General features: G+C 51.4%; 1 long non-coding RNA gene and 1 pseudogene across 1 annotated transcript in view; both read right to left on the reverse strand.

Annotated features, from left to right (window-relative positions):
- The window catches only part of LOC137639112 (uncharacterized), a 96,093-nt gene that overhangs the window by 62,507 nt on the left and 13,442 nt on the right, over positions 1-20,144 (reverse strand). The window lies entirely within an intron of this gene.
- Positions 2,929-3,047, reverse strand: LOC137640342 (5S ribosomal RNA; annotated as a pseudogene).

Genomic DNA, 20,144 nt, shown 5'->3' on the forward strand with positions numbered 1-20,144 from the left:
AAATTCAAAGATAATTTGTATTTTTCCTAACCATACAAACCTTGGCTATTTACATTGGGTTTAACTTTTAGCGTAGCTGAAATGGCAAGCCATTACAATTTAACGAGGGTGTATTACCCCCGAGCTAGTTAGCGGGGGGGGGGGGGGGGGGGGAGTGGTAGCTAGCTACCCCTCCCCCACCCCCCACCCCCCTCACACACCGGTGAATGCTCACTTTCACTTAGAGGTAGGACTTGTCTTATGGGGACAGGGCTGGCGGGCAAATATGTGTAAATAGCTAAGGTTTGTATGGTTAGGAAAAATACAAATTATCTTCGAATTTGTCATTTGTTCCGTAACCGAAATACAAACCACGCTATTTACATTGGGTGACTTACCCCTTAGGTAGGGTGGAAAGTTCCCAGCCATACTGGCTTTGGCTTTACCCGGGGACTCAGAATCCGAGTGAGTCGCACTCGAAAAAAGGAGTCCCTGCACCTCACAAGTTAAGGAACCGTGTGGCCTACATAAGCTGTGTGTGAAGGAAGAAGTGTGACCCGTCCTAGGCAGTTGACCTGGAGTTCCAGAAGGAACTCTGGGTTAGGACGTTCCCAATACTGTACCACCTCGTTAGGGTATGGGGGACACGACAGCATTGACTCAATACTCGGAACACAAGGAAGCATGGTTTACCTGCAGAGATTTGAGGTCAGCTATGCAGAGACCAGGATGCTGCTTCCCAGTAAAGGAGATGATGAAGAAAGAAGTAAGGGCCAGATATACTTCTTTCGTTCATGCAGACTAAAACCTGATAACAATGCCCTCAACCTTCTGCTACCTGTCCAAAAAGGAGTATGAGGTTAGACCAGCTGTTGTGTAGCCACCACAGAGCAATAGAAAACGTATCTAAACTCCTGGGGTCACGCCCTGCAGGAAGCAGGCTGCGAAGGTCATTACACGCTTCCAGACTCCAGCTTGTAGCACCTGCGTCACAGAGTAGTATTACTCGAAGGCGAGGGACGTTGCAATGTATCCGACATCGTGCTGTAGGGCGACGTGACGGGGGAGGGTCTGGATTCAGGTCGAGATGAATGTCCTTGAGTCCGAGCTGAAGAGGTATACTGGTGACTCTCCCCCGTGTCCTTCTTGTGCTCCCAAACCGGCTGCACGTGAGGACAAACTGCAGCTGTTCCCAAAGCTAACCTCTCGATTCCTTTACTGGCAAGAAGGAGAAGGTTTTGGGACATCAGATACAGAATGGTGACTCGAAATCTTGAAGGAATTGGACCAAAGGGCCGGGACCCCAAGATTCTGAGTCCAGCCAACAACTCAGGAGCGAACCTGAATGTTGCCTTCCCCATTCCTTAGAAAGGGCGGAGTCGTACGAGACCAGGAAGATTGCTTACACACTGGCCATGGCCAGAGTGAGCAGGAGCCCCAAGACGGAATACGATCAGCGGCCTGACGTAAAGGGTCTTCAGAAGATCTCTTAAGGGACTAAAAAGTCCTAGCCATGCTCCAAGTTGGAGGTCTCACTCCGGCTAGGGCAGGGACGTTCGCAGCTTCGCATGAGCGAGGAAAGGTCCAGCGGGAAGGAAAAAATTATTCCTTAAAGCCTGAAGGTCCGGGAAAGGCTGAGCGACAGGCTTCATTGCCGAGAGCGGAAAAGTTTCCTCCCGCCGAAAGGCAATAAGATCGTTATTGCTGGAGAAGAGGCCTCAAGGGAAGAGGTATATCTCCCACGACACCAACCACAGAAGACTCTCCACTTCGTCTGGAAGACCCCTGCGGATGACTATCGCAGATGACGCGACCTCCGTCCCGCGACTGTAGCAGGTTGTCTCTTCTTGAGGAGGAGGTGTAGTGTCTCCAGGCATGAAGCCGAAGCGACGCCCTGGCTCGTGAAAGATGTTGCAGTGTGGTTGTTTGAGTAGCCTGTGCCGTGGGAGAAGCTCTCCCGAGAGTTCCGTCAGGGGAAGCAGAGGGTCCGGAAACCGTTCTGCGCATAGTCCCAGTGGAGCTCTCAGGGCCATTGAAAGGTTGACAGACAACGTGGTCTTGTTGAGACCCATTCTCAACAGACAACAAAGGAGGGAAAACGCAGGCGTCGATGTTGTCCCACCATCACTAGAATGCATCTTGCCAGTCTCGGGGTTTGAGACTGGGGGGGAAGAACAGCGGAAGCTTGAGGTTTCAAGTGGTCGCGATCCGGTCCCCCAGACCAGGACTTGCTGGTTACTCAAGGCCAAAGACCCCCAGGTACACTCTCTCTACGAGGCTCTGCTCGGATAGTCGGAGAGAACATTCCTCTGCCCGGAATGAGAGAGCCGATGGTGGTATTGAGAGTATCTCAAATCATCTCAGTATCTCTAATGCAAGATGCGAAGGTGTGAAAATGTGTCCCCTGCTGGTTAGAACACGCCAGTACCATGAAGTTGACGTGCACGGAGCGACTCGGCAGGAGCTGTAGGATCTGTAGAGGGGCCAGACTACGGCCCCTAAGCCTGCCTGAATGATGGAGAGGTATCCTTCAGGTCCTGACCATAGGCCTGGAACGGAACATGCCCCCGCCCCCCCCCCCCCCCCCCCCCCCGCCCCCCTTTTCTTTGAAGAGTCCGAGAACAACATAAAAAATGTGGGGAAAGGACAAGAATATCCACTTACATCAAGAGGTTCCATAGGTCAACCCCCATTGCAGGTCTAATCGTTCCGCTGGTCCCATAGGGGCCAGAAAGTCCGGTTAATCGTTGCTTTGAAACCACCGGAACTTGGGCCGCCCCACAGGGAACTTAACCTGAGGCGACCGTTCGGAACTTTAGACGGGTCAATGAGGAAAAGAGAACTAGGAAACGTTCCAAGGTAGGGGTGAAAGCTCTGCTTGACTGAAAACAGGTACTGCGACTCTCCTCAGCCTTGCCACAGTCAACTGAAGGGAAGGCTCGGAGGAGGTGGCAACAGGATCTGGCATCCCCAGGCGGTCACCCATCCAAGTACCGACCAGAACCGACGTTGCTTAACCTCGCTGGACAGACGAGAAGCGGGGTTTCCAACGTGGTATGGCCGTTGACTCAATATCATGGCTAGATACTCCAGATGTTGAGGCAGAAGAAGAGAAGGCTCCTAGCAAAATACCATGAACCCCCACTCATGGTAAGCATCCGGAAGCTTGTCCCAGCGCTGAAGAAGGTCGAACCCGAGCCTACCGGAGTTGACCAGACCTCCAAAAGGCGAAGGAGGCGGAAGCCTGCACCTGAGCGGCCATGAGGAAAGCAGGGAGAGTTCTCTAGGGAAAAATCCTGCAATGCCAAGGCGGGATCGCCACACTGCATCTTAAGCAGGAATACCTGTAGTCTAGGTTGAATTCCACGAACTTCCTGGAAGATGGATAGAATGGAAACTTTAAGTACCCGTCCATCCGATCCAGGGCCTAAGGAGTCCTGTCGCCTCGTTACCAGTCTGATCGATTCTGCTGTTCCACGCTGGACGAAGTTTGTTCGACAAACTTGATCAGGGCTGAGAGGTCGACTACGGAACTCCCGTCTCAGATACTTCCTTACAAGAAAGGATCGACTGAAGAAGCCGGGGGTGAAGCCGTCGACGATCCTATGGAGGACCTTCTCCTAAGGCATGGACCATTCTGCCCAAACGGGCAAACTCTTGCCGACCCTATGGCATAGAGGTTCAGAGACACTGAATTCGCTGACAGAGACGGCAGGCGCGATATCCTTGGCCGATCACAGAGATCGTGCAGGAATGGGCATCGGGAAGCTGTCATCCGGATGAGTAACCTTAGGCATCCTCCCAGCGTGAAACCTGCAAGGGAGGGGGGGGGAGCCAATCCTAGAGTTCGTGAACTCTGCCGCTCCCTCTAGGATTATGCCCCCCAGGGAGAGCCTCCCGTGCTAACTGTTCCTGACAGGAGGGGACTGCTGTAGCACACCTTGTCTCAGTTGACGTAGCCGGTCCAAAAACTTAAGCCGACGAGGCAGAAAGAAAGAGGCGCTGGAGCCCCGCAGAGTCTGGAAGAAAGCGCCTTGGAGGAGTGAAAACAGAAGTTCTGGCGAGTGATAGCCCGTAGAAGAGTGAAGGCGCGTTGGCAAACTTTGGCGCGTTGGCGAGCGGTGGTGCGTGAACAAAACGCTAGCGCGCAGGTGAAGAATCGCGCGGGCGCGTAGGCGATTGCCAACGCGAGAGACTATCGATGGTTAGCGCGCATGTGCATCAGGAAGGTGAGCGCTGAGGCAAGCTGTTAATCAGGCGATCCTAGACGGTCAGAAAAACCGTTGGCGCCCATTGATGCGAGGCAGAAAAGGGTGCGCAGACGTGCGCTGGCGAGAGGAAAGCTGGCGCACAGAAGGACAAAAGTAAAGGTGAGCGCTGGCGAGCAGGAGGAAGATCTACGGCAAGACTCAGCTACCGGAGATCGTGATACACAGCAGGCGAGCGCTAGATCGCTACTGATGGTGTCCAGGGAAACTGACACGCGCGGCAGATCGATGGCGATCGTTGACGCATAGGAGATCGCTGACGAGCAGGCGAACGTTGAAGCGTAGGAGATCGCTGACGAGCAGGCGAACGTTGACGCGTAGGAGATCGCTGACGAGCAGGCGAACGTTGAAGCGTAGGAGATCGCTGATGAGCAGGCGAACGTTGACGCGTCTATGGTCGCTGGCGAGCTGGAGATCGCTGGCGAGCAGACGGCAACGCATGGAAGCCTGTGCGTAAAAGAAGAATCCTTGTCCAAGACCTGAACCGTAGTTCTAGATCGCGAGGGCGAATGTGGGCGCACAGGGCACGTGACAGGAACCAACAGGAACAGCAGAGATGATCATCATGAGAGCGCTGACGAACAGGAGAGCGTTGGCGAACAGGAGAGCGCTAGCGATCAGGAAAGCACTGATGAGCAGGAGAGCGCTGGCAAACAGGAGAGCGCTGGCGAACAGGAGAGCGCTAGCGATCAGGAAAGCGCTGATGAGCAGGAGAGCGCCTGTGCGCTAACACTGAGCAGGAGATCAGGAGAGCGCCTGTGCGCTAACACTGAGCAGGAGAGAACACAGCAGAAGGGCGCGCAGGGGAACCCTGACACGCAAGGGAAGAACCCCCGTGGGAGGCAACCCTTTGCCCCGAAGGGATCGTTGTCCGTTGGGAGACTGAAGTCCGTCGGAAGACCGTTGTCTGTCTGCCGGGAGACCGATGTTCGTCGGAAGACCGTTGTCCGTCGGGAAGACCGTTGTCCGTCGGGAAGACCGTTGCCCGTCGGAAGACGAGGTCAGACTGCAGTCCATCTGCACCAGGGGCGAAAATCAAGAAGAAGGAGATGTAGGCTGCATACGGAGATTCAAAAAGGCGCCTCTTAGTACCCTTATAGGGAGAAGGGAGGCCCTTACGACGTAGCGGACGGTGAGCCTTACGGCGAAGGAGGCCAACAGCAACAACAGCAGAAGAGTCCTCCGAAGAGGAGTCTCTATGAGTGTACTCTCTCGCGAACGAAAGAGAAACACTTCGTAGAAGAGACGGGTCAACCAGTGACCTTCAAAGAGCAAACCTCCGAAGAGGGGCTCCTACAGTCGCCCAGCCCCTTGAGCGTAACTGCAGGTGCGACCGCTCAGCACCAAGAGCATAGTCGCACGAAAAAAAGGCAAGAGAAGAACCCCCCAAAAGGGGAAAAACTCAAGCCTGGACAGGAAAAACTTCCCTCGGAAGGAAAGTTACCCACCCAAGGAGGCAAGCCTCCTGAGAGTTCTAAAATGAACTGGAGAGCTGTCAGTCGTTACGGGAGTACTTCCAGAAGAAGGAGAACATGCCCCTGACGAAGATCTATAGGGGAGGCAGCAACAGCCGAAACCCCAGGCCTCAACAAGACAGCTCACTCCGTAGTCACATTACAGAAACGAACTAGATCGGTAACTGTAAAAAAATAAAACAAAAGCAATAGTTAACATTCATTCCCTCGGGAAGGCTCCGAAGAGGAATCCCGAGGGAAAGGAACACAAGAATTACACAACAGACACGTGCCCTCACAACCAGTTACACTCACGGAAGGAGAGCTGTAACCAACACAGAATTATAACAATTATAATTATGTAACTATGTAATTATGTAATTAAAAAAAAAATGAATGAACACTAAAGAAAGAACGAAAACCCCGAAAGGAATCGTTCTACAAAACTGAAGAATCAACAAATACAATTAGATTCATAAACTAATTGAGACAAAACGTACGGCGTAGCAACCCCCCCCACACGGGAAGGAGGCTACAAAGGCGTAGTAAGTAACGTAGTAAAAGGGTGAACGACCTCAAGAGAGAGAGAGAGAGAGAGAGAGAGAGAGAGAGAAAGACCGAAGTCAAACTCGATCGCGACCCAAAAAATTACACCATGGTGGCCTTACTGCCGACTCCACGGAGATATCGTACACTACACAAACAAGCACAAACTCTGAAAAGGAAACTTACTGATTTCTATACTCAAATATGAGAAAATGTTTACATATATATTGAGTAAAAGAAAAGTAAGTGATTAAGTAAAGACAAAACAAACAATGGCTGCCAAGCGAGGACAAAGACAGAGATGTCTGTCCATGTCCGAGCCAAAAGTGAAAGTGAGCATTCACCGGTGTGTGAGGGGGGGAGGGGTTGCTAGCTACCACTCACCTACCCCCCCGCTAACTAGCCCGGGGGTAATACACCCTAGTTAAATTCTAATGGCTCGCCATTTCAGCTACGCTAAAAGGTAAACCCAATGTAAATAGCGTGGTTTGTATTTCGGTTACGGAACAAATATACAATTAGGTTAGACAAGGGATAATGGAACCCACCGGCAGTCAGAGGAGATCAGCTTGCAGAGTTCCTCTGATGCTGGACCCAAAGTGAGGGAAGAGTAAAATAGGTGGTGGCCACTAATTCACACATTTAACCCAGGCTTACTCGCTGGTAACATCTGCCCGCAGCCAAGTGCTACTTGTCCTACAAGGAAACTGAGGTGTTATTAACTGGGTTTTATGCAACCACCACAGGACCTAAGGTAAATGTATCCAGGTTCCTGTGGATTATATCTTGCAGGTAGTGGGCAGTGAAAGTTGTTTGCCGTTTCTACATGTCCGCTTTAGTACCTGTATCACAGATAAATTCTTTTTGAACTCCAGAGATGTGCCGACTCCCTTGACATTGTGAGCACGTGGACGGCAACTGAAAGGTGAGGAGCCTGGTTGTAGGGCTCTCTTGATTATCTGTCTAATCTAGGAAGATATGAAGTTCTTTGTAATCTTCCTCTTGGCTCTCCCCGTGCTCTTATAGACTTCTGATTTGAGGGTGTCTCTAAGCCCTTTAAGGCATTTTCTCAGTGTCCTCACAGGGCAGAATAACAGTTGGTCTGGGTCATCTGTTACAAAACGGAGAGACTCAATCCAGAAGGCCTGAATCTAGGATCCGGTACAGCCGGATTTTGAGGCCGAGTTACAAATTCTCGGACGAAACTGAGCGGCACTTGCCTCCATCCCCTTAAATTGGCGATGTCATAGGACAGAACATGTAGCTTACCAACTCTATTAGCAGAGGCCAGGGCTAGGAGAAAGACAGTCTTCAGGGTCAAGTCACGATCTGATGCTTGACGAAGAGATTTGTGTGGTGGTCATTTCAGTGAGCGTAGTACTTTCACTACATTCCCAGGAGGAGGTCTGACTTCTGACTGAAGCAGGTGCCCTCGAAATTCCATATGAGGCAAAACAATTCCGTCGAGGATGTAATGTTAAAACCGTTCAGCTTAAAAATGAGGCTTAAGGCCAACTGACAGCCTTTCACCACCGGTACCGAACAGTTTTTTCTCCTTGAGATACAACAAAAATTTATCGCTGTTGTTGGTATGGTGACACAAGAGGAGAGAGACCCTGTCGACAATGCCAACCACAAAACACGAATCACTTTGCTCAATATAATGCAGCAGATGATACCTGGAGGTATTGTAATGTTCTTCCTCAACAAATTAAAAAACTATAAAAATGATAAAGTACATTAAAGACCAATGTAAAAAATGTCACAGCCAAAGAAAGCATGTTTGAACAAGAGTGACGGAAAATACCCTGGGCTTGTGTCTGCTGACACTGCACAGAGAACATCTACATCACCTGTGTTGCTTACATCCGATCATACACAACACACTATCACCTGACAGATGAGAACCAAACAATCAGGGCTTCGTAATCTGTATCCTGGCCGCAGATTGGCCCATGGAATGCAACATCATCCAAGAGAATGATACTAGGCCAGGCAGCATCTACCCTTGTCGCAGTCCACTTTTGCATTTTGCGAGCCGTATGTCTACAAGTTTTACTTTGTACTTTAATTACTTTCATTCCTATAATGGCACCTACAAGTGGTTGTGCAGTACAGTACAGTAGATATCATCGTCTAAGTCATCTACAGCATAGCTAATTCATTGTCATCATTCAAGTGTTAATGGAATGATTACCCCATACAAAATGTTAAAATTATTCAGGAATAGAATTACGTACTGTATGTGGCATAATAATTTTTCATTTTAAATAGTTTTAGAGAAATGTTTCATGTCGTGCAGCCTTAAATTATATTGTAACTTTATAGAAATATTCTCCGTGTCCTGTAGCCATATATATTCTACATATTAACACATGTATACTGCATTGAACGTGTAAAGCAAAACGTACTCCAGTCCTGTACCTGTAAGCTAGGCTAGACTAGCAAAATCTTATGTGTACTGTATGAGCTTCAGTAGTGCACTTAAATATATGCTGTATGTGTAGCAAAAATTGCGTATAAATAAAAGTGTTCATTGGAGTGTGAGAAAGATTTATAACAGTATGGAGAGAGTTTATAAAGGTATAAAAGCCCTGTAAATAGCAAAATATAGGTTTCCCCTGCTTTTGGAACATTTTGATTTTTGCGGGGTTAGGGTCACCCTATAACATAATCCTCATGAAAAGTGAGGGCTAACTGTTTGTTCAGTCCCCAGGGAATAATATAGGCTTTCCTTGTCATGAGTGACTTAATATCGTGAACCATGAAGTAAAAAGGATTACCATTTTTTAATATTATAGTTGAGCGGTCATCACATGTGGTGCATATACCGTGAATGAATCAGGATGATCTTACTATTGAGGTTTATTTTCTAAGACAATATGTAACCCATTTTTTAAAAACAAATATGACAAATTCGAAGATAATTTGTATTTTTCCTAACCATACAAACCTTAGCTATTTACATTGGGTTTAACTTTTAGCGTAGCTGAAATGGCAAGCCATTACAATTTAACGAGGGTGTATTACCCCCGAGCTAGTTAGCGGGGGGGGGGAGTGGTAGCTAGCTACCCCTCCCCCCCCTCACACACCGGTGAATGCTCACTTTCACTTAGAGGTAGGACTTGTCTTATGGGGACAGGGCTGGCGGGCCAATATGTGTAAATAGCTAAGGTTTGTATGGTTAGGAAAAATACAAATTATCTTCGAATTTGTCATTTGTTCCGTAACCGAAATACAAACCACTCTATTTACATTGGGTGACTTACCCCTTAAGTAGGGTGGAAAGTCCCCAGCCATACTGGCTTTGGCTTCACCCGGGGACTCAGAATCCGAGTGAGTCGCACTCGAGAAAAGGAGTCCCTGCACCTCACAAGTTAAGGAACCGTGTGGCCTACATAAGCTGTGTGTGAAGGAAGAAGTGTGACCCGTCCTAGGCAGTTGACCTGGAGTTCCAGAAGGAACTCTGGGTTAGGACGTTCCCAATACTGTACCACCTCGTTAGGGTATGGGGGACACGACAGCATTGACTCAATACTCGGAACACAAGGAAGCATGGTTTACCTGCAGAGGTTCGAGGTCAGCTATGCAGAGACCAGGATGCTGCTTCCCAGTAAAGGAGATGATGAAGAAAGAAGTAAGGGCCAGACATACTTCTTTCGTTCATGCAGACTAAAACCTGATAACAATGCCCTCAACCTTCTGCTACCTGTCCAAAAAGGAGCCTGAGGTTAGACCAGCTGTTGTGTAGCCACCACAGAGCAATAGAAAACGTATCGAAACTTCTGGGGTCACGCCCTGCAGGAAGCAGGCTGCGAAGGTCATTACACGCTTCCAGACTCCAGCTTGTAGCACCTGCATCACAGAGTAGTATTACTCGAAGGCGAGGGACGTTGCGATGTATCCGACATCGTGCTGTAAGGCGACGTGACGGGGGGAGGGTCTGGATTCAGGTCGAGATGAATGTCCTTGAGTCCGAGCTGAAGAGGTATACTGGTGACTCTCCCCCGTGTCCTTCTTGTGCTCCCAAACCGGCTGCACGTGAGGACAAACTGCAGCTGTTCCCAAAGCTAACCTCTCGATTCCTTTACTGGCAAGAAGGAGAAGGTTTTGGGACATCAGATACAGAATTTCTTTAAGCCTGAAGGTCCGGGAAAGGCTGAGCGACAGGCTTCATTGCCGAGAGCGGAAAAGAGTTTCCTCCCGCCGAAAGGCAATAAGATCGTTATTGCTGGAGAAGAGGCCTCAAGGGAAGATGTATATCTCCCACGACACCAACCACAGAAGACTCTTCACTTCGTTTGGAAGACCCCTGCGGATGACTATCGCAGATGACGCGACCTCCATCCCGCGACTGTAGCAGGTTGTCTCTTCTTGAGGAGGAGGTGTAGTGTCTCCAGGCATGAAGCCGAAGCGACGCCCTGGCTCGTGAAAGATGTTGCAGTGTGGTTGTTTGAGTAGCCTGTGCCGTGGGAGAAGCTCTCCCGGGAGTTCCGTCAGGGGAAGCAGAGGGTCCGGAAACCGTTCTGCGCATAGTCCCAGTGGAGCTCTCAGGGCCATTGAAAGGTTGACAGACAACGTGGTCTTGTTGAGACCCATTCTCAACAGACAACAAAGGAGGGAAAACGCAGGCGTCGATGTTGTCCCACCATCACCAGAATGCATCTTGCCAGTCTCGGGGTTTGAGACTGGGGGGGAAGAACAGCGGAAGCTTGAGGTTTCAAGTGGTCGCGATCCGGTCCCCCAGACCAGGACTTGCTGGTTACTCAAGGCCAAAGACCCCCAGGTACACTCTCTCTACGAGGCTCTGCTCGGATAGTCGGAGAGAACATTCCTCTGCCCGGAATGAGAGAGCCGATGGTGGTATTGAGAGTATCTCAAATCATCTCAGTGTCTCTAATGCAAGATGCGAAGGTGTGAAAATGTGTCCCCTGCTGGTTAGAACACGCCAGTACCATGAAGTTGACGCGCACGGAGCGACTCGGCAGGAGCTGTAGGATCTGTAGAGGGGCCAGACTACAGCTCCTAAGCCTGCCTGAATGATGGAGAGGTATCCTTCAGGTCCTGACCATAGGCCTGGACCGGAACATGACCCCCCCCCCCCCCCGCCCCCCTTTTCTTTGAAGAGTCCGAGAACAACATAAAAAATGTGGGGAAAGGACAAGAATATCCACTTACATCAAGAGGTTCCATAGGTCAACCCCCATTGCAGGTCTAATCGTTCCGCTGGTCCCATAGGGGCCAGAAAGTCCGGTTAATCGTTGCTTTGAAACCATCGGAACTTGGGCCGCCCCACAGGGAACTTATCCTGAGGCGACCGTTCGGAACTTTAGACGGGTCAATGAGGAAAAGAGAACTAGGAAACGTTCCAAGGTAGGGGTGAAAGCTCTGCTTGACTGAAAACAGGTACTGCGACTCTCCTCAGCCTTGCCACAGTCAACTGAAGGGAAGGCTCGGAGGAGGTGGCAACAGGATCTGGCGTCCCCAGGCGGTCACCCATCCAAGTTCCGACCAGAACCGACGTTGCTTAACCTCCCTGGACAGACGAGAAGCGGGGTTTCCAACGTGGTATGGCCGTTGACTCAATATCATGGCTAGATACTCCAGATGTTGAGGCAGAAGAAGAGAAGGCTCCTAGCAAAATACCATGAACCCCCACTCATGGTAAGCATCCGGAAGCTTGTCCCAGCGCTGAAGAAGGTCGAACCCGAGCCTACCAGAGTTGACCAGACCTCCAAAAGGCGAAGGAGGCGGAAGCCTGCACCTGAGCGGCCATGAGGAAAGCAGGGAGAGTTCTCTAGGGAAAAATCCTGCAATGCCACGGCGGGATCGCCACACTGCATCTTAAGCAGGAATACCTGTAGTCTAGGTTGAATTCCACGAACTTCCTGGAAGATGGATAGAATGGAAACTTTAAGTACCCGTCCATCCGATCCAGGGCCTAAGGAGTCCTGTCGCCTCGTTACCAGTCTGATCGATTCTGCTGTTCCACGCTGGACGAAGTTTGTTCGACAAACTTGATCAGGGCTGAGAGGTCGACTACGGAACTCCCGTCTCAGATACTTCCTTACAAGAAAGGATCGACTGAAGAAGCCGGGGGTGAAGCCGTCGACGATCCTATGGAGGACCTTCTCCTAAGGCATGGACCATTCTGCCCAAACGGGCAAACTCTTGCCGACCCTATGGCATAGAGGTTCAGAGACACTGAATTCGCTGACAGAGACGGCAGGTGCGATATCCTTGGCCGATCACAGAGATCGTGCAGGAATGGGCATCGGGAAGCTGTCATACGGATGAGTAACCTTAGGCATCCTCCCAGCGTGAAACCTGCAAGGGAAGGGGGGGGGGAGCCAATCCTAGAGTTCGTGAACTCTGCCGCTCCCTCTAGGATTATGCCCCCCCGGGGGAGCCTCCCGTGCTAACTGTTCCTGACAGGAGGGGACTGCTGTAGCACACCTTGTCTCAGTTGACGTAGCCGGTCCAAAAACTTAAGCCAACGAGGCAGAAAGAAAGAGGCGCTGGAGCCCCGCAGAGTCTGGAAGAAAGCGCCTTGGAGGAGTGAAAACAGAAGTCGACTTCCTCTGCACAATCGCTGTCTATGTCTCTGTCCTTGGGTACAAACAAGCTCTTCCCATGGATGGAAGGGTGTCTGAGGTTGTCGACATCCACGGATGAGACACCCGAAAGGAAGCCCTTGGTCATTGCGTCCAGATGTCCAACATCGAGCTTGCCCGCAAGTTCGAAACTTGGCGACGAAACGCCAAGGTGCTTGAGCCCGAGAGTACGAAAGTACCCATGATCTTCCAGTAGCTTCCTTGAACAAAACCTCGGGTCGCAACCGAGGAGGGAAAAGACCTGGTAAGCTCCTTTCACGAGATGGAGAAGAGGAAGGGGTAAACCAGTCACCCCTTGGCCGAAGGAGAAATCTCGAACGGAAAGCTCCCTGGCAAAACCCTTCCAGGGAATGACGGGAAGGGCTAACCCAAGTTCTGGAAAGAAGAATGTTGCTCAGACTTCCCTGAAGATTCTTCCTGCTCTTGCATGTGCCATGCCTTGCGTTTACGGGGTGAGGCCGTGTTCTGGAAATACGCTCCAGAAGACTCGCCAGGCTGGCCATGCTGCGAAACCACAATGGGAATCGCGGTCACAATCGCCCTGGCGCTCGCGCAATGGTAAATCAATGGTTTGCGCGTGGGAGAACGTGGAAGCGCCCATGCGCGGGCACGCAGGAACGCAGGAACGCAGGAATGCAAACGAAGGTGAGCGAAGGAGCGCAGAAGGAGGGCGAGCGTGGTAGAAAGGGCGAGAGCTGGTGGTCGGCGAGCGATAACCCATAGGCGAGCAAAGGGTACTGCAAGAATCAAGCCGACGTTCGCGCGACGGGACGCCGTCGGTCGGCGCGACGGGACGCCGTCGGCCGGCGCGACGGGACGCCGTCGGCCGCCGCGACGGGACGCCGTCGGCCGGCGCGACGGGACGCCGTCGGCCGGCGCGACGGGACGCCGTCGGCCGGCGCGACGGGACGCCGTCGGCCGGCGCGACGGGACGCCGTCGGCCGGCGCGACGGGACGCCGTCGGCCGGCGCGACGGGACGCCGTCGGCCGGCGCGACGGGACGCCGTCGGCCGCCGCGACGGGACGCCGTCGGCCGCCGCGACGGGACGCCGTCGGCCGCCGCGACGGGACGCCGTCGGCCGCCGCGACGGGACGCCGTCGGCCGCCGCGACGGGACGCCGTCGGCCGCCGCGACGGGACGCCGTCGGCCGCCGCGACGGGACGCCGTCGGCCGCCGCGACGGGACGCCGTCGGCCGCCGCGACGGGACGCCGTCGGCCGCCGCGACGGGACGCCGTCGGCCGCCGCGACGGGACGCCGTCGGCCGCCGCGACGGGACGCCGTCGGCCGCCGCGACGGGACGCCGTCGGCCGCCGCGACGGGACGCCGTCGGCCGCCGCGACGGGACGCCGTCGGCCGCCGCGACGGGACGCCGTCGGTCGCCGCGACGGGACGCCGTCGGCCGCCGCGACGGGACGCCGTCGGTCGGCGCGACGGGACGCCGTCGGCCGCCGCGACGGGACGCCGTCGGTCGGCGCGACGGGACGCCGTCGGTCGGCGCGACGGGACGCCGTCGGTCGGCGCGACGGGACGCCGTTGGTCGGCCTGACGGGACGCCGTCGGTCGGCGCGACGGGACGCCGTCGGTCGGCGCGACGGAATACTGTTGGTTCGCGCGAGCGCGAACATTGGGGAGCGTGTGCGCGGTCGCGCATGAGCATTGGCGTGCGGTCACGTTGGGGCGGGGGTGAGCGCAGGCGGTCGGGAGACCAATGACGCGTAGGCGGGCGATGACGCGTTGACGAGCGATGGCGCGTTCTGGCGAGCGATAGCCCGTAGAAGAGTTAAGGCGCGTTGGCGAGCGGTGGTGCATTGGCGAGCGGTGGTGCGTTAACAAAACGCTAGCGCGCAGGTGAAGAATCACGCGGGCACGTACGCGATTGCCAACGCGAGAGAGACTAGTGATGGTTAACGTGCATCGCGCTAACAGAAGGTGCGCAGGTGCATCAGGAAGGTAAGCGCTGAAGCAAGCTGTTAATCAAGCGATCCTAAACGGTCAGAAAACCGTTGGCGCCCATTGGTGCGTGGCAAAGAAGGGCGCGCAGATGTACGCTGTCGATTGAAGAAAGCTGACGCACAGAAGGACAGAAGTAAAGGTGAGCGCTGGCGAGCAGGAGGAAGATCTACGGCAAGACTCAGCTACCGGAGATCGAGGTCTACAGCAGGCGAGCGCTAGATCGCTACCGATGGTGTTCAGGGGAACTGACACGCGTGGCAGATCGATGGCGATCGTTGACGCTTAGGAGATCGCTGACGAGAAGGTGAACGTTGACGCGTCTAAGGTCGCTGGCGAGCTGGTGATCGCTGGCGAGCATAAGGCAACGCGTGGAGGCCTGTGCGTGGAAGAAGAGTCCTTGACCCAGACCTGAACCGAAGTTCTAGATCGCGAGGGCGAACGTGGGCGCAAAAGGCGCGTAACAGGAACCAACAGAAACAGCAGAGATGATCATCATGAGAGCGCTGACGAACAGGAGAGCGCTGACGAACAGGAGAGCGCTAGCGATCAGGAAAGCGCTGATAAGCAGGAGAGCGCCAGTGTGCTAACACTGAGCAGGAGCAGGATAGAACACAGCAGAAGGGCGCGTAGGGAAACCCTGACACGCAAGGAAAGAACCCCCGTGGGAGGCAACCCTTGGCCCCGAAGGGACCGTTGTCCGTCGGGAGACTGATGTCCGTTAGAAGACCGTTGTCCGTCGGGAGACTGATGTCCGTTGGAAGACTGTTGTCCGTCGGGAAGACCGTTGTCTGTCGGGAAGACCGTTGCCCGTCGGAAGACGAGGTCAGACTGCTGTCCATCTGCACCAGGGGCGGAAGATCAAGAAGTAGTTGTAGGCTGCATACGGAGATTCAAAAAGGCGCTTCTTAGCACCCTTATAGGGAGATGGGAGGCCCTTATGACGAGGTGGACGGTGAGCCTTACGGCGAAGGAGGCCAACAGCAGAAGAAACCTCCGAAGAGGAGTCTCTAAGAGTGCACTCTCTCGCGAACGAAAGAGAAACACTTCGTAGAAGAGACTGGTCAGCCAGTGACCTAAAAGGAGCAATCCTCCGAAGAGGGGCTCCTGCAGTTGCTCAGCCCCTTGAGCAAAACTGCAGGTGCGACCGCTCAGCACCAAGAGCATAGTAGCACGAAAAAAAGGCAAGAGAAGAACCCCCCAAAAGGGGAAAAACTCAAGCCTGGACAGGAAAAACCCTCGGAAGGAAAGTTACCCACCCAAGGAGGCAAGCCTCCTGAGAGTTCTAAAATGAACTGGAGAGCTGTCAATCGTCACGGGAGTACTTCCAGTAGAAGGAGACACGCCCCTGACGAAAATCCAAAGGGGAGGCAGCAACAGCCGAATCCACAGGCCTCCACAAGACAGCTCACACCGTTGCCATATTACAGAAACGAACTAGATCGGTAACTGTAAAAAAATAAAACAAAAATCATTAGTACACATTCATTCCCCAGGGAAGGCTCCGAAAAGGAATCCCGAGGGAAAGGAAACAAGAATTACACAACAGGCACGTGCCCTCACAACCACTTACACTCACGGAAGGAGAGCTGTAACCAAAACAGAAATATAACAATTATAATTATGTAACTATGTAATTATGTAATTTAAAAATGAATGAACACTAAAGAAAGAACGAAAACCCCGAAAGGAATCGTTCTACAAAGCTGAAAAATTAACAAATACAATTAGATTCATAAACTAATTGAGACAAAAATGTACGGCGTAGCAACCCCCCCCCCACAATGGAAGGAAGCTACAAAGGGAGTAGTAACGTAGTAAAAGGGTGAACGACCTCAAGAGAGAGAGAGAGAAAAGACCGAAGTCAAACTCGATCGCGACCCATAAAATTACACCGTGGTGGCCTAAACTGCCGAGGGCTCCACGGAGATATCGTACACTACACACACAAGCACAAATCTCTGAAAAGGAAACTTACTGATTTCTATACTCAAATATATATACAAACATGAAAAAATGTTTACATATATATTGAGTAAAAGAAAAGTAAGTGATTAAGTAAAGACAAAACAAACAATGGCTGCCAAGCGAGGACAAAGACAGAGACGTCTGTCCCAGTCCGAGCCAAAAGTGAAAGTGAGCTTCACTGGTGTGTGAGGGGGGGGGGTAGCTAGCTACCACTCCCCTTCCCCTCTGCTAACTAGTGTGGGGGTAATACACCCTCGTTAAATTCTAATGGCTCGCCATTTCAGCTACGCTAAAAGGTAAACCCAATGTAAATAGCGTGGTTTGTATTTCGGTTACGGAACAAATAGATTTTAGATTCAGTAACTATTTAGACAGTCTTAAGGTTAAATAAGTTTCATGCATAGCCTACAGAGTTATTCATTTCCATGTATTTCTGTAAGTTAAATAATCTATAGACTTGTTTTTGTTATTTTCTAACCAAGTGATACCAAAATATGAAAACTTCATTTGTTAAGCTAATTCAGCATACTTCCATGAAATGTCAGCCTACCTTCTTACAGCTACATAGTATGCTACCTTATTCAATATCCATTAACCCAAGCCCAAGTTAGTAAATCTTTAGTAGGTTTTTTATGAAACCTTATGCTATTCTGGTTTTTATTATTTAGCTGGGTTATAATTTGAACTTTCCAATGATCTATAAGTCATGACAGATGGAGGAATGTAAGCCAGGACTTCCTCCTCCATGGGTCTAGGACCTCACGCCCTTACTCTTCCAACCAATCCACTGTTAGAGGAATGCCTGAAGAGCAGCTGGCAGAGGTGAATACTCCACAGTGCCAAACCTTGGTTGGTCTCCATGCTCAGAGAGGAATACATATTCCATTTCACACTCTCTTGTCCTCCTCTGACCCTCCATCCGACAATGTTACGAGGGGATCCGCAAAGGAACTGGCCCTTCTTGTGCAAGTCCAGACCATGCTAGAAAAGAGCTCTCTCCAAGAGGTTCCATTCATTACTCGTAGAAAAGGTGTCTGGAGGCTGGAGACCAGTCATCGATCTGTCAGCCTTGAACAAATTTGTAAAACTCCGTTCAGAATGTAGATGACTCAAACGGTCTGGCCTCAGGACTTCATGATATCATTAGACCTCAAGGAAGCGTATTTCCAGATCTCATTCATCTTTCCTCAAGGAAGTACCCGAGATTCACATAAGCAGAAAAATATACCAGTTCAAAGTGCTGTACTTTGGCCTACCCACAGCACCACAGGTGTTCACTCAGATCTTCAACCTAGTATCCACCTGGGCTCACAAGAATGGCTTTCTTCTCCTTCGTTATCTAGAGGATTGGCCAGTTCTAGCAGATTCAAGGGAGACCCTTCTCCACCAGGAAAGGCCTCTCGCCTTTTGACAGGACCTGGGGATCAGGTAAATTATAAGAAGTCGTACCTGCAACCTTCTCAAGAGATGGTATAACTAGGGATGAAAAGCATGACTAAACTATACAAAGTTTTCCCATCCAGGAAACGAGTAGAGAGATTGAGAAGGGTATCTCGCCCTTCACTCTCTCTCAAGACAGGTTGCCATCAAAGCTTTGGCAAAGGCTGCTGGGACATCTAACCTCTCTAGAGAAGTTGGTTCACGACGGTCATCTACGCGTTTGTTCTCTACGGTGCACTGGCAGGTGAAGACCTTTTGGTCTCAGCACCTCGACCCACTGAATACCTTGGTGCCAGTAGGTCCAGAAGAAAGATCTGAGTTGGTGGGTGTCAGACATCAATCTGCTCATGGGAGTACACCTTATCTCTCCTCCCTTGGAATTGTTGCTCTTCACAGATGCATCAAAAGAAGGGTAAGGGCTCACCTGTTGCACTTCACGGTATCCAGGCTTTGGTCCAAATCAGAGTGACGGTGCCACATATTCCTCCTGGAAATGAGGGCAGCCTTTCTTGCCTCAACCAATTCCATCAGCTCTTTTCAATTCCACTCCATAGTGCTGATGAGCTGCAATGCTACGGTGGTGTCATACATAAATAAACAAGGAGGTACTTTTTCATAGCACCTCTGCCAACTAGCTGTGGAAATTCTCAGATGGACAGAAAACCAATTGGTAGCCTTATTGGTCTATATGGGCTCAATTGATTGATTAATATTGAGTATTTGAAGTATTAATCACTCATTACATTAAAATGACAAATTCGGAGATAATTTGTATTTTTCCTAACCATACAAACCTTAGCTATTTACATTGGATTTACTTTCGGCGTAGCTGAAATTGACGAGCCATTAGATTTTAACGAGGGTTTACTACCCCGCGCTAGTTAGCAGGGGTAGGGGAAGGGGTAGCTTGCTACCCCTCCCCCCCTCACACACCGGTGAAATGTCTCACTTCACTTAGAGGTAGGACTTGACTTGGGGGACAGGGCTGGCGGGCAAATGTGTGTAAATAGCTAAGGTTTGTATGGTTAGGAAAAATACAAATTATCTCCAAATTTGTCATTTGTTCCATAACCGAAATACAAACCACGCTACTTACACTGGGTGACTTACCCCTTAGGAAGGGTGGAAAGTCCCCAGCCATACTGACTTTGGCTTACCCGGGGACTCAGAATCTGAGTGAGTCGCACTCGAGAAAAGGAGTCCCTGCACCTGACAAGTTCCTTGCTCCGCAAGAAAACGTGTGGCCTACATAAGCTTGTGTGTGAAGGAAGAAAGTGTGACCCGTCCTAGGCAGTTGACCTGGAGTTCTAGAAGGAACTCTGGTTTAAGACGTTCCCAATACCACCTCATCAGGGTATGGGGTACGCAACAGTATTGTCTCAATACTTGAAACACAAGGAAGTATGGTTTACCTGCAGAGGTTTGAGGTCAGCTATGCAGAGACCAGGATGCTGCTTCCCCAGTAGAGGGGACGATAAAGAAAGAAGTAAGGGCCAGACATACTTCTTCCGTTCATGCAGACTAAAACCTGGTAACAATGCCCTCAACCTTCTGCTACCTGTCCAAAAAGGAGCCTGAGGTTAGACCAGCTGTTGTGTAGCCACCACAGAGCGATAGAAACGTATCGATACCCTTGTGGGTCACGTCCTGCAGGAAGTGGGCTGCGAAGGTCATTAGACGCTTCCAGACTCCCGCTTGTAGCACCTGCGTCACAGAGTAGTTCTTCTTGAAGGCGAGGGACTTTGCGACGTATCCGACATTGTGCTGTGTCGTGGAAGAAGCTCTCCCGGGAGTTCCGTCAGGGGATGCAGAAGGTCCGGAAACCGTACTGCGTATAGTTGCAGCGGAGCTCTCAGACCATCGAAAGGTTGACAAGACAACCTGGTCTCGTTGAGACCCCTCCTCAACAGACAACAATGGTGG

This window comes from Palaemon carinicauda, chromosome 4 (genome assembly GCF_036898095.1).
Source record: "Palaemon carinicauda isolate YSFRI2023 chromosome 4, ASM3689809v2, whole genome shotgun sequence".
NCBI classification, from domain to species: Eukaryota; Metazoa; Arthropoda; class Malacostraca; order Decapoda; family Palaemonidae; genus Palaemon; species Palaemon carinicauda.